Source organism: Sarcophilus harrisii, chromosome 2 (genome assembly GCF_902635505.1).
Source record: "Sarcophilus harrisii chromosome 2, mSarHar1.11, whole genome shotgun sequence".
Taxonomy (NCBI): Eukaryota; Metazoa; Chordata; class Mammalia; order Dasyuromorphia; family Dasyuridae; genus Sarcophilus; species Sarcophilus harrisii.
In genome coordinates this window covers 332,759,261-332,773,656 of record NC_045427.1, presented here as the reverse complement: position 1 = coordinate 332,773,656, position 14,396 = coordinate 332,759,261, and positions in this window count along the sequence as shown.

Genomic DNA, 14,396 nt, shown 5'->3' with positions numbered 1-14,396 from the left:
CAGCTTTAAAGTCAGACCTACAGGAATGAAACTTCAGAGTTTTGGTGAGGTGGCATTTTAAAATACATTTGTATTTTGTGTGGTTCTTTACCCCCTCATAATCCCTTTAAATAACGCTCTTTTCTCCCGCTTATAACTTAGTATAAGCCAGGGAGAATTTATTCCGGTTACTGGTTGGGGAAGGAGGGCCGCATCATAAAGGTCCCAAATAGGTCTGGAGACTGGACTGGGAGTAGGGCATATTTTTACGGATTCTCCTCAGTCTTACTTTTTTTTTTTTTTTTACCCCCAACATTGCCCCTCTTTCTATAGTACCGACCCCATTCCCACACCATCCTTCCGAGAAGCTCAATGTACCAGTGTCCCCATCCAACTCTGCTTTTCAATATTCAATTTCCCCTCCCCCTCCTCTCTTTTAAACGATTGTCACATTTCTTAAACAGAAGTATGAATGTGAGTTTTCCTCTCCGCTGAATTTAGGTTACTCATCACTAATTCCAAATTAATTTAAGTAGTACGGTTTTTGTTTTGTTTTTAAAGGTTCATACCCGGGCTGACTCGGGTTGCCTTCCTGCCCTCTGAATCAGTAGCCTAGGTTACAGCCTTCCTCTTCCTGGGTTGCAGTCCGCTTGCTTCTCCAGCTTTAGCCCTAATCTTCGTCTGCCTGCGAGCTTTCAGAAAGCGAAAGCCGCCGCCAGTCCTTCTAAATACTTTCGATTACTTTTTTTTTTTTTTTTTTTTGAGCTGGTGTAAAAGTGATGATGTGGTGTACAGGAGTAGGAATGTATATACTGGGGAGTGAGGTGGGTGAATCTTGAGATTCAGAGGATACTGAAATATTGGGAGGGAACTTCTACATCCAGAAGCTATTTGTATATTTTCCTTAACTAATCTAATCTCCCACTTGAGGATTTTAAATAGCTGATTTTTAAAATAAAGAGTATGATTTATAGAGATGGTAGTTGCTTCTATGGATCTATCCCTCAAAATTCTTGGCCAGGCCAGAAGCAGCTATATTTTAGTTTTCTTAAGGCTTTGATGTTAATCACCACAAAAATGGGGTAAGAAAGAAATGGTGGGCTCATCCACTTGTTTATTTTTGTGAAGGTTCTTATTTTACTTCTGACAGTGATGCTGTTTGGGCACCAGACCTTTCAGGCCTTGGGAATTCGCAGATTCGGCCAGAGAAAGGTTGTGCCTCTGTCCAATCTACATTTCATACCGGCTTTCACTGGGGACTTCTCATCCTCTATATTCAGCTGCCTTCAAGACCCCTTCATACTGCCGCACAGCTTTTTGTAAAGCTTAGCGGCATCCTGTCTTCTCATCCTCCGACCAGCCCCATATCCCTGTTTCAGGGCTCTCTCTTGTTTCTCCATTTACACTTTTACCTCGAAGGTGACTACAAGATCCAGGACAGTGTTTTTGTTTGGATAAGCGATACCGCCCACTGATCCATAGAATGCTAAGTCCCAATATTAATTCAGAAAGTGTTCTCTTCTAGACTTCTGGAGGCGGGCAAGGTGGGGGACGAAATGAAGAGTAGTCGGCCATTTTTAAAGTTTCCAAAGGTTTGAAGTTAGCCTATTGTTTTTTCATTCTTCAAAGTGTAAATGATTCCCCCCAAATCAGATCGTTTAATAGACTTTTTCCTTAGAAATATTTCTTCATAGGTTGCTTAATTCATTAATTTTTTCTTATCAAATCTTTCTTTTATCGAGGAGACAAGGAAAGAATATAGATTTTATAGTTTCCTTCTTTCCATTGATAAATACATTTGTTCCTAATTAATTTTATCCAGAGCTTTGAACTATCTCTATTAATAATTTTTTTGCAAATATTATAAATAAAAACACAATATTTTGTTATTAGACGCTCCAAAAATCTATTTGGGTTGCATTTTATTGTTTGGGAAAATGGTTGTGTTACTCCTTTATATTTTGGGGTTTATTTGACCTGCACTTGTGATTTCATTGCTTAAAGGAAGACCTTGTGAGGAAATGCATTCTACCAATGCAAACAAGGAATAGTTATTCAATTTATAAGTTCAGAATTGCATGTCAGGGAAAGGTTAACTTCCGGAATTCACACATCTAGCCTATGTCAAAAGTGGAAAGTGAACAGAGGTCTTTCCTATTAGAGGCTGGTTCTCTGTACATCATGACATATGCTAATTCATTGTTTTTAAGTAAGAATTCCCCTTTTCAAATTGTGTAGTACACTTTTCATGATTGTTTAATTATAGTTTGCTAAAATTATGATGAAAATAGAACCTGCCTTCATTTACAAATAATTATTATTAAATAATGAAAAAAATATTTTTCAAATATCGAATCCTATGCAAATCCAGAGCAGCAGTGACTAGCTGAACAGATTGTAAAATTTCACTAATTTTTCTAAGTCAGTGATTATATGAAGTACTATTTTTTTTAATACTGCTAGGAATGTGTATGTATATATTTGGGGAAAGTTTGATAAAGTGAGCAGAAGAGGGAGCACTGTTATGAAGTTTATTACTTTCCAAATCAGGAATCTTGGCAAAATTTGAAAAGAAGGTGTGGGATGATAGAGTAGTACCATTATGATAATATTATAATCCCCTTTCTAAATAGATTGTAGATTTCAGGAAACTATCTTTTCTAAATACAGTATCTTCCTGAACCCCTGATATCTGCTTAACAAATATTTGTTCATTGAATGAATGAAGATAATCTGTTTTTGAAATCTATCAGTAGATCAAGATCTCTTAATTGAGAATCACTAGTCTAAATCATTCCTAAATTTGTTAGACTACTTCATTTGAGTAGGAATTATATCAAAGCCTCAATGTAATAGTGGCAACCATAACCACATGATTTCTCCATACCTATTGAATAATATGAAATATTCACTTTGATACAATTTGTAGGTCAGATTTTACAGGCAATGATTATATTCTTCTAGAGTTGTCAACTACTTCAGAGACTATAGACTATATTGGCTTAAAATGTATATTTTTATTCTCTTTTTATTAAGACTTTCAGTAACAACAGGTGTCACTGCTTCTATTATTAAAGAGCTGGTGTCTCTAACCTATGGCAAACAATTTAACCATTCCTTTGGATACCTTTCAGAGCACATATTTTGTTGGCAGGAGCCATAGGCATTATTGGAGAATTAATGAGAATTGAAATTGAGAAGTAGAGCATATAGAAATAAAAATCTGATAATACCAGTGTATACTGCTCTGGTCAAATCATATCTGGAGAACTAGTAATTTGATGGGCTACCATGTGGAAGAGGGATTGATCTTGTTTTACTTGACCCAGAAAGTAGAACCAGGGGAAATGGGTGGAAGTTGCAACAAATCTTATTTAGACTAGTTGCAGGTTAGGAAAACTTTCCTAATAATCAGATTTATCCAGTAGTGAAATTGACTAATTTTGGAGACAATAGGTTCTATCAGGCAGAGGACAGATAAATATTCACTAGGTAAAATGAGTTTTCAGTTACAAGTTGGATTAGATAAGGTATCTTCCAAATTTAAAATTCTGTGATTTGGCCATCCTATAAATGGAATCATTTGAAAAAAATAATAAAAAGTTTCTTTTCTTTAAATAACAGCAGCATATTCTACCACATGCACTAAGCAATTTCTAATCCTTCAGCTATTCCATATGAAATAGAAACAGAAGTTTTCCTGATGATTTAGAGGCAGGCAAAGGATGGGTAAGCAATTATTCATGAAGGAAATTTCAAGTGGCTTATTTTCAGAATTAACTATTGGACAGACCCTGTTCATAAAACGGATTTTGGGGAAATAAGATTCATACTATTAGCAGGAGAAAAAAAAAATCTAAAGAAGATTAAATAGTAATGGGTTCACAAGACGAATATTAACAGAAAAGGCAAGAAGATTGAAGGTAACTTTGAAGTATATCCATTACTACAAAACTGAACATAATACAGATTTTAAAAAATTTTTTAAAGGTTTAATTTTTTTAAACTTTTAAGGTAATTAAGGTAAAAATTTGCTTCTCTGAAAATCATTAGGATTTGGTTCCTATTGATAATATGACTTTTATAATGCATAAGAAAAGAAAATGTTACAGTATAAATTTTCCAATCCTATTCCTAACGCAAGGGGAAAAAGGTTTTATCTGAACCTTGCAGATGTTGAAATCCAAACATTGCACTACCGATGAGTTAATAGTATAGTGATAGAGACAAAGAATATTTGGGTTATGATTGGTTACAAGTGATTATTACATCAATCTCCTTTCATCAATAACATGTAAGCTTGGAAACAGACCCATTAGTTTATTCTGAGTTCAGGGATTGCCTCTTTATCATATAGTCATTCATACACAGGAGGTGGTTTTCAAATCTATAATTATCTATCATCAGTTAAATTAAATACAAAAACATTTAATGTAGATATTATTAAAAGTATACCAACTATTGATAAAGATATCTGCATTAGTTTCTTTTCATACTGAGGTTTTTCATTTGTGTTGTTGTTATTGTTGTTTTTAGCAGTTTCTGAACAGAATTAAATAAAAAAATATAATTTACAATTGTGAATAATACAGAAGCAACATGAATTTTAGAAGAGAAGTTACTTTCTTTTTATTCTTCTAGAATATATTCCGATGTGAGATTTTTAAAAAACTAATTTTAAAAATTTCAAATTTATGCTATCATTACATTTTCATACTTATAAAGAATGTAAAATAGATATTATTGACCTAAATTACTAAAGGAAGAAAAACATTTAAAAATTAGATGATAGATTTGTTCTTTACGATTTAAACAATATCAAATGGTGCATAATCTTTCAAATTCTTTTAAGCAGTAAGAGGAAAGGATCTCTTTAACAGAACAGAGCTTATTTTACAAATATGCAAAAAACCTCACTCATTTTATTATCCTATAACCCAAACTAGCATATAGCATTTTTCCCCAGAATCAGCATAGTTAATTCATCATGAGTAGATTGCTTTAATTCCTTAAAATAATCAAAACTTTATTCCAAGTGCACAAATAAGTAGCAAAAATTTATATAACACACACAAGAGTTTTTACTTTTGGTTTTACTATAACATTCTAGCATTGTAGCATTTGTAAATTCAAGACATATAGATTGTCAACACCTTTTCACTTATGGTTTTGTTGGGGGTGGGGAAGAGGAAGGAGACAGAATTCCAATAATAATAGTCAAGGTTTAAATGATAAAGAACATAATTTTATCCATTTTCTCTTTTGTACTTCCTGCAAAAAGATGCAGAATAAAGAGTGAGATGATGTATAATGTCTTCATGTATAGATGAATGTATGTATGAACATACATATATTAGAATTCAATTTTTACACAAAATGTGCCCAAAGATATTTTACTATTTTGTAAAATACTTAGAAATAAAGGGTTTTGTGGTTTTAAATTTTTTTCTTATATTTTAGACATAGAATTCCTATAAAAATTATTTTTGTACCATAGGAAGAAACTCTGAAATGGGGAGAGAATCACAAATCTTATCTAACTGAAATGATTAACAAAATCTCTCTTCCCCTGGGGATTCACCAGTTCTGAACATTCCCAAGTAAATACCTAAGAGAATTTTGTTTCTTTTTTTCCAAATGACATTTCTGATTTACTTCAGCAAATCAATATCTTTACTCTTTACAAAAGAAACAGAGAATCGGTTTCAATTTTGTTGCTGATAAATCAGACAATTTGATCCATTTGTTTTTCAAAGATTATTCTTGCTTTATTGAAAGGAGATACTATCAGCCAAAAGGATATTAGGTGGTATATTGTTGTAGTTGTTGTTTAGTAATATTTGATTCTTCCTGACCCTATTTGGAGTTTTCTTAGTAAAGATAACAGAGTGATTTGCCATTTTTTTTACAGGTCATTTTACAGATGAAGAAATTGAGGCAAAGGTTAAGTAACTTGCTCAGGGTCACACAGTTAGTGTCCAAAGTTGGATTTGAACTTAGGTCTTCCTTACTTTAGGCTCAGAGATCAGAATATATTGCATTACTATTGACCCTAGATGATATTCAAGGGTCAACTTAAATTCTAGGGTCCACTTAAACTGTGGTTTGCAACCTCATATGGGATCCCATAACTCAATGTGGGGGTTGTGAAATTTTGATTTATTAGCAACACATGTTTTTGACTTGCATACCTATTTTACATACTTATATACTTGGGGTCATATAAATTTCTCAGATTAAAAGGGGTTGTGAGTGGAAAAAGGTTTTAAGAAACCTGTATTAGAGCAATGCAATTTTCTCTAGACTATATACTTAAAAGTTTCTGATAACAAAAGGAAGTATGTTTAATTCATTGAAACAAGTTCAATCTTAGCACAAGGTACTTTTGCAAATGAGAAAAGAATTTATCTGAAATTAGTTGAAAAGCTGAAGTTGCTATTTGACTCAATGCTGGTTCATTCTAGAAAATTTTTCAAGTATCTCAAGTAAGGGGCTCAGGGCCCTTTTATATCATTATTCCCATGATCCTCAGTTTAAAAAGTATACTTAAGAATTTTTATGCTTAGATCATGTTCTATGAATTATATTTGCTTTTTTTTTTTTTTTACATTTTCTTGTTCTTATTCAGTTGTGTTCCTCTTTTCATGACCCCAAGGATTATAGCATGTCAATGCTGCCATAGAGTTTTTTTGGCAAAGATATTGGAGTGGTTTGCCATTTCATTCTCCAGTGGATTAAGGCAAACAGAGGTTTTAGTGTATTAGGCCAAATTTGAACTCAGGTCTTTCTGACTCCAGGCCCAATACTTCATTCACTGAGCTACTTAGTTGTTGTCCATTTGCTACCTGTTACCAAACCCTCACCTCTAAGGAAATCTTTTCCCTCAATCCTGAATTAGGGTTTCAGAATGAGGTACAACAAGGAGATTTGATTATTGGGTTTGATGGAGTACACTTATTCCTGTAAGTATATATCAGGGAGGATGGCTGGACCTGATTTATGGGATGATATATATAATACATAGAACAATCACTTCATAATATTCTCCCTAATTATGTCACTCATACTTACCTTTAATAGATCAGTATCTTTATGTAACAGAACAAAGATCTTGGAAGCCCCTAACAAATTATTGATTTTAGCTATTGAAGTTAATAATTTCTTTCACATGGAAAATGTGAGCTTGACTAAGAAGGCTGCAACATAAAAAGCTACAACTATTTATAAAGTACTGGAGAAACAGTATGCGCCCATGATTCTGGGAAAGGATTTTTTTTAGGTTGCTAAATTTCAGGCAACATCATATCTAGATTTCATTTCCTTTGAACTAAAAATCTGGAGCTTTAAAAATATGCGAAATATCTTAAAGGAAAAGAAATTGACATCAGTTTCTATTTACTTTCAGATATAGATTAATATCCTTGGTGTATTGGAGGGCTTCCCTCATCTTAGTCTCTGCAAGTAATACAATCCTATAGAAAGGTGAGGGAATCCACTAACATCTGAAATTGTTGTAATCTGTCATTGATCATTAAGATTTAATTGTGATTTGGTTGCTTGACTCTTTTCTAGAGCTAATAAATGGCTGAGACTGGATTTAAACTCAAATCTTTTTGACGCCGGGTCCAGTTCTCTCTTCACTTATGAAAATTGAAGTTAGTTTGTTATATATAAACTTTATTAGGTTGATCTCTTCCCATATATTCCCTGTCTTTATATTATCTATATTATCTCATTTTAAGCCTTTCAATAATTCTGCATGTTAGGTACTGCAAGTATTATTACTTGTAGTATTATTTTTTTTAATAGATGAGTAAACTGAGACTCAAAGGAGCTTGTTGTGGTCACACAATTAGAAAGCGTCAACAAAATTCAAACCTAGGGCTTCTTTTTATAGCATTGTATTCATTATATTATACTGTCTATTAGGTCAAAACAAAATATCTTTTAAAAAAAAGCAATGCCAATGTAAACCTAGACCCTGGCATGAGTGAAGTCTTGAGATGACTTACTATTGACCTAGGGAGATTTGATTATTCATGCTGGAAAAAGATTGGTGATTTCATTTCTTTCATACATTTCCCCTACCATCTTGTACATAGTTCCCATAGAGAGGGGACATTGCATATTATTAACTTATGTTTTTTATGATATCTTGCTGAAATCTGCTTGAGACAGTATGAAATAAAGGGCTTTAGAATCTTGTGATATAGTCTTATCGTTTCAGAGATTTAGTTTTTTACTTTTAGATGATGTCCTTATCAGTAAAATAAGGGGGTTGGGCTAAATGATCTTTAAGGGTTTTTTGTTTTGTTTTGTTTTTTTCTCTCTAAAGTTGGAGAATATGAATCCACCTGTTCTTTCCTACTTCTGAACATTATTATTGTACATACATTTTCCATCTCATATTGGAATGTCTATATAAAAAGAGATTATTAGGAAAAGAAAATACACACACACACACACACACACACACATATATATATACATATATATAAGTGGCCCTTTAATCTGTTATTTAGGGTTAAATTTAGTCTCAAGGTATTTAAGTCTAAAAATAATATTGACAGGAAAAAATGTTTAAACTATGATATCTTCTATGATGTTGACTTTTTTTGTCCCCAAGGGAGAAGGATTGAAGAGATCAAAATTAATAAATTTAGCATGACAGGTTGTAGAAATTGATTTGCCTTTCATTTTTACAACTTTAGTTGTATACTTAATTATTCAATTTTGGGAAATATAACTGGAGGCTCAAAAATCATGCTCTCTGAAGTCAGACTTTGTAAAAAAAAAATGTAGTGCTTGAAATTGTAGCAAGTTTGCTAGGAATAATAATCTTTTTCTTGCTTAAAATTATGCATTAACTTTAGAAGATCATATTATTTAATACTCCCCTTTTTGTCATTTAAGGGTTTTGTTTACATTAGTTATATATATATATATATATATATCTTCCAGGGTTCTGGGAGTTCAGTTCATGACTATATAACATCGTTGTAAAGTTCTTGGCACAATGGTCCCTGTGAAAATCTATATGTGTATGTATGTATACATGTATAAATGTATATAATGTATATTATTGTATATATATATGTATAACATATATAGTTGATGAAAATTCATAATTTCTCTCTGTCCATGCTTCTTGAATTTAAGCCATCAGAAAAAGGTGAGTGCATTGAATTTTATTTCATATTCTTAATTCTGGAATACTCCCACCATTTTGAGTCTCACCTCTCAGCCCAGAGAGGGAAAAAAGGTACATTTTTGTCTCTTACTCTTCTTATAAAAAGAGAAATTAAAAATTAACTGTACATTCTCAATTGCTTCTCAGAATTCCTTACTTAAATCTTTTCTCTGATGTATAACTTTTAAAGAAGGATTTAAATGTGATTTGAAAATGCAATCATGAACTATAGAACATGCAAAATACATGTGAAAGGTCACAAGAGCGTTGTTGATTTAACTGATTACACTTTATGCTTTAAAGATATTTTCGAATTTATTCCTTTTTAAAATAATGGCAAAGAAAATATTGCAGATTTTTAAAATCTAAAATTATGCAGATATTGAGATCAGCTGTTTCTAAGTAAAAATCTTTTCAAATCGAAATAAAAGCCACTGTGTAGTATATGCCTGCTAAAACTAAGAACATAAGAGCATTGCAGTTAATTAGTATCAATCAACACGGGATGCTTTGCCACATTTCTAACATCAATGCACCATCTGATCTTTATAATACACATTTCTCACAGTCTAGATGCAGAAATAACTAGAAATAAGTATTTGATTCATTGAAAAGATATTTAAATTTTTTCAATAATTATTTTTGATTAATTGATATGAAAATTAGATTAAAATATCTGAATATTGTTATTTGATTTTTAAGGACAATTTCATTGCAGTTTTGATTTACTTTGATCTTTTATATGCATTTTGTCATAGGAAAATGAAAACATTTTATTGATTTTTAAAATTGATTTTAGATTTTATTTAGTTAATTATAATATTTATGCACCATTATTATATAGTGTGGAAGATAATTGTCTTTTTGGACTGTCAAACCATTATAATATAAAATACTCAATTTAATGCATTATAGATAATGAAGTACTGCATTATAATAATTATTTTCATATTAACAGAATTCTGAACTGAGTTCATGATTTTTGGTATCCATACCATGCTAAATGCGTTAAAGAATCAGTAATATTTAATACTTTGAAATTTTGACAATTCTACCTACATCTTGGTTTAGAGGAAATATCCTTGCATTTGATTTAGTTTTATTTTATTTTCAAGTAAAAAATAATATGCATATCTAAGCTATCTTTCTATGAAAATTGAAGTTAGTTTGTTATGTAACATCTTTATTAGGTTGATCTCTTCCTATATATTCTTTTTAAAAAACAAGTTCTTTGTTATATTGTTTCTTACATTTAGCTTTGCTCATTATTTGAACTCAATATGGGACACCAGAGGAGCTTTAAAAACCTCCATGAGAGTACTGATTGCTTAAAAATATATTTGAGTTGAAGTAGGGAAAATATAAGGTGACAGCACCTAAAGGATTATTTGAAAGCATCAAGATTACACACACACACACACACACACACACACACACACACACTCATATATGTATAAACAGGAATATTTGTAAAATTCTGGTGCAATGATTTACCTGCTGTGAGTACTACCCTTCAAATCACATAGCCATAACAGATTTATTTATAAAATGCTACAACTTGTTTACATGGGGGGGGGGGAACCTCTCCAACAATCTTGCAGTAGAGGGAGGAAAGAAACATATATTAGAGTAGAATAAATGCAAGCTGTTATGTGTTGCTTTTTTTCTCCCTCTTTAACTCTTTAACATGTAAGGAATTATTTTCTTAAAAGTGCTAATTATTTTGTTACTTAAGCATTCAATCCTTGTTTCTAAGCAATATATTAAATAATTTCAAGGATATATCTGCTCTCTGGTTTATTCCCCTCTCATCCTCCCCCTTCTTAGAAGTTTTGCTAAGTTAGCTAAGTACTCTTTTAGAAATATAGTATTTCTATTGTTTTCCAGTAGGCAAACTATGATGCTCAATGCTTTAAAACATGTATTCAACACTGCATTTTGTAGCTGTACAAGAGATTTAGACTAAAGATTTAAAGCATTTTTTCCTTAATAAGGAAGCAAAATGATATTTGTGTATGAATTAAGAATGAATTTAAAATTGGTAGCTTTGCTTGTCAGGATGGTGACATTAGTTATAAATATTCAGTTCCCTTGTAAAATAAATTTTAAATAAATAATAGTTGCTATTGTTTTGTTTGCAACTAGTTTATTTTTAGGATACAAAATAGCAACAATGTATGGAATCCTTATTACCCTTATTATTCACTGGAATAATTCTTTCTTAAAGCAAATAACTTAGAAAAGTAATGTGATATAAAGTAATTGATTTGTGTGACATAGGACTTGCATTCTTTTCTCATATTCAGTTGTAGTTCCAATTTCAGTGGCACTCCATTAGATGTAATTCTCATTCATCTTAAACTCTGAAAAAGAAAAAAAACACACAAAAATATATTAAGGAGACCCCCACCATCACTACATTGATTTCAGGGGAACAGACATATAGAAGACAAATATGAACTTTTATCAAATTTTACATATTCTTTACTTGTAATTTTTTTGGGGGGTGGGGAGGAACCTTGGGAGAATGTTTGGTTTCAAAACAAAATCTTTTAAAATAAAAAAAATTTAAAAATTTGTTTTTAAAAAAGTTTGTTCAAAATAAATATGGGTAAAGTGTTATTTAAATTGTAACAATATCTGGATTTTTAAGAAAGTTAAAAATTAGAAAATTAATAAAATTATTAAAATTTTAAAACTAGCATTAGGATTGTATTAATTATAATATAAAAGTAATGAAAAAACCTGAAACTATTAGTTTTAAAAATTCATTTTAGTTCACATGTGTATTCACAGATTTAGTGATTTAAATGTTGCAGTTACTAGAAACCTTTGGAAATTGGGCTCAAAAAGATAGTTGCAGAATAATGACAAATACCGATTTTGTTTGAAGATAGCAGGATATAGTTAAAATTTTAATTCCATCTATCGATTAGGGATTTCCTTTTTATTTAGTAAATGACCAAACCATAAAAGTAAGGAATTTAGAAAATTTTGGATATTGGCAATCTTATATTAGGCACAAGCTAATAGAAAGTACCATTTATTAGCTTGCAATTATTTAAAATCTTTGTTACATGCTGTATTCAATTGAAAAAAATATTTTTTAGATTTGATAATGTGTGCATTCAAAGTCAGATAGTTTTTATGGTAAAATTAAACAAATTTGGTTGAATATAAGTTTGTTGAATTAACTTAAGAAAGTACTTAAAGTTTAAAGTTGCTTTTTGATAGGTTGAAATAAAGCTTTAGGTAAAAACAATTAGGTGTTTTCTGACTTACTAACAAAACATTCAAATGTTTTAAGTTTCCCAAATAAAAGAATATTTCACTGTGTTAGTAAAGCTTTGTTTATTTTTCTGTCAACATTCACTTTATTCCTTTCTCTCTCTCTTTTCTTTCTCTCTCTCTTTTTGTTCTTTCTCTCTCTCTTTTTTTTATTAAAGCTTTTTATTTATTTATCTTTCTCTCTCTTTTTTTTAATTAAAGCTTTTTATTTATTATATGCATAGGTAATTTTTCAACATTGACCCTTGTAAAATCTTTTCTTTTAGATTTTCCCTTACTTCCCCCACTCCCTTCCCTAATTGGCAGATAGTCCAATACATATTAAATATGTTAAAATATATGTTAAATGCAATATATGGATACATATTTATATTGCTGCACAAGAAAAATCACTGTCAACATTCTTTTTTTTGTCAACATTCTTAAGAAACAAACTAAATAACTACATTCTCAATGATATATGCACTTTTATATTAGTTTTGTTTCTTCAGGGATATATAAATGTGTTTATCAGGGTGTATAAAAAATGTAACCAACTAAAGTACGATAGGCTAATGAATTTTCTTTTCACTTGCCTTCAGATTTTCTTTCTAGTGCATTATATAATTAGACAAAATTAGCAAAAACTAAGCCAGAAATCAAACTGAAGGAATGTTCAGGAAGGAAAATGAAATGTGGTAGAAAATAAATATTTTTCCATCAGTGGTTAGGCATGCATACATGAAAAGCATAAAAGACAACAGGATTAGAAAGAAAAGCTGTGCGTAGGTTTCTACAAATTTGAATTAACTAAATAAGAAATGAAATTATTCAGTTTAAACCTTGCTTATTAATAAAAAAGATAATTCCCTTTGTTAAATATGCTGCAAGTGATTATCAAGCAAAAATTTTTCTCTCAGACATCTATGAATAAAACATGTATTTGTGTATTGGGTAAACCAAAATAAATGGATGAGTTCAGTTACAACATAATATTTTATTTAGAAAACATATATAATAATATTTATATTGGCAAAACAAATTTAATTACTTCTTTCAGTAAAATCAAAATGCCTCATGAATAACATCTGATAAAGAAGCATTGTTTGTTTTTTTGATGTTTTCCTATTAAAGGTTTAGTTTGGTTACAGATTTTCAAAGTATTTAATCATATATGTGAATTAAGGAAATGAGTTTAAATTCAAATAAAATAATTATTAAAATTAATAATTATTAAATCAAAAAGCTGAGCTTAAGGAGAGTGGTTATTTTGACTCAGCTAATCTTTTTTTTTTTTTTTGGTCACATGTTCACAAATTGTCAGACCTATAAGAAATATATAATTCTACATATATATAGATATGTTTATATTTGTGCTCATATATATTTATATATATGCATGTATTAATGAACATTTCTGAGACTGAAGAAGGATGTTAGCAAAATCTTTTCTAAGTTGGTTCGTATAAATGTGAATAAGGTTATATGCCAAATTGGATTATACTCTGTGAAATATGAATGAGAAGCAACTATGTATAATAAGAAAAGAAAACAATAGAATGAGTTTCCTCTATTGGTTTTTATAAAGCAGTTAAACTGGAAATGGAGGCAAGAACTCTCTTTAGATATCACTTAATTAAGCAAAGCATCCTAATCAGAGTCCCCTCCAATTGTAAAGACTGTAGGGAGTCAAGTACATTTTTGTCTATATTAGTGTATCTCAATACAATTATTTATTGATATTTATTTTAGAATTACAACACAAAAGCAACAAAACAGGAAATAAGAAGAAAGTGATTAGTTTATTCTATGTCTACAAGAAAAATTTTTACAAAATTTGAAGTGTCTTTTTCAGGGAGGAAGTCTTTCTAAATTCAGAGAAAGCTTGTAGTTGGACATTTTAGCTTTCTGATATCAATTTCCCAAGAAATCATAGTAACATCTCTTTGCCTTCTGTGAA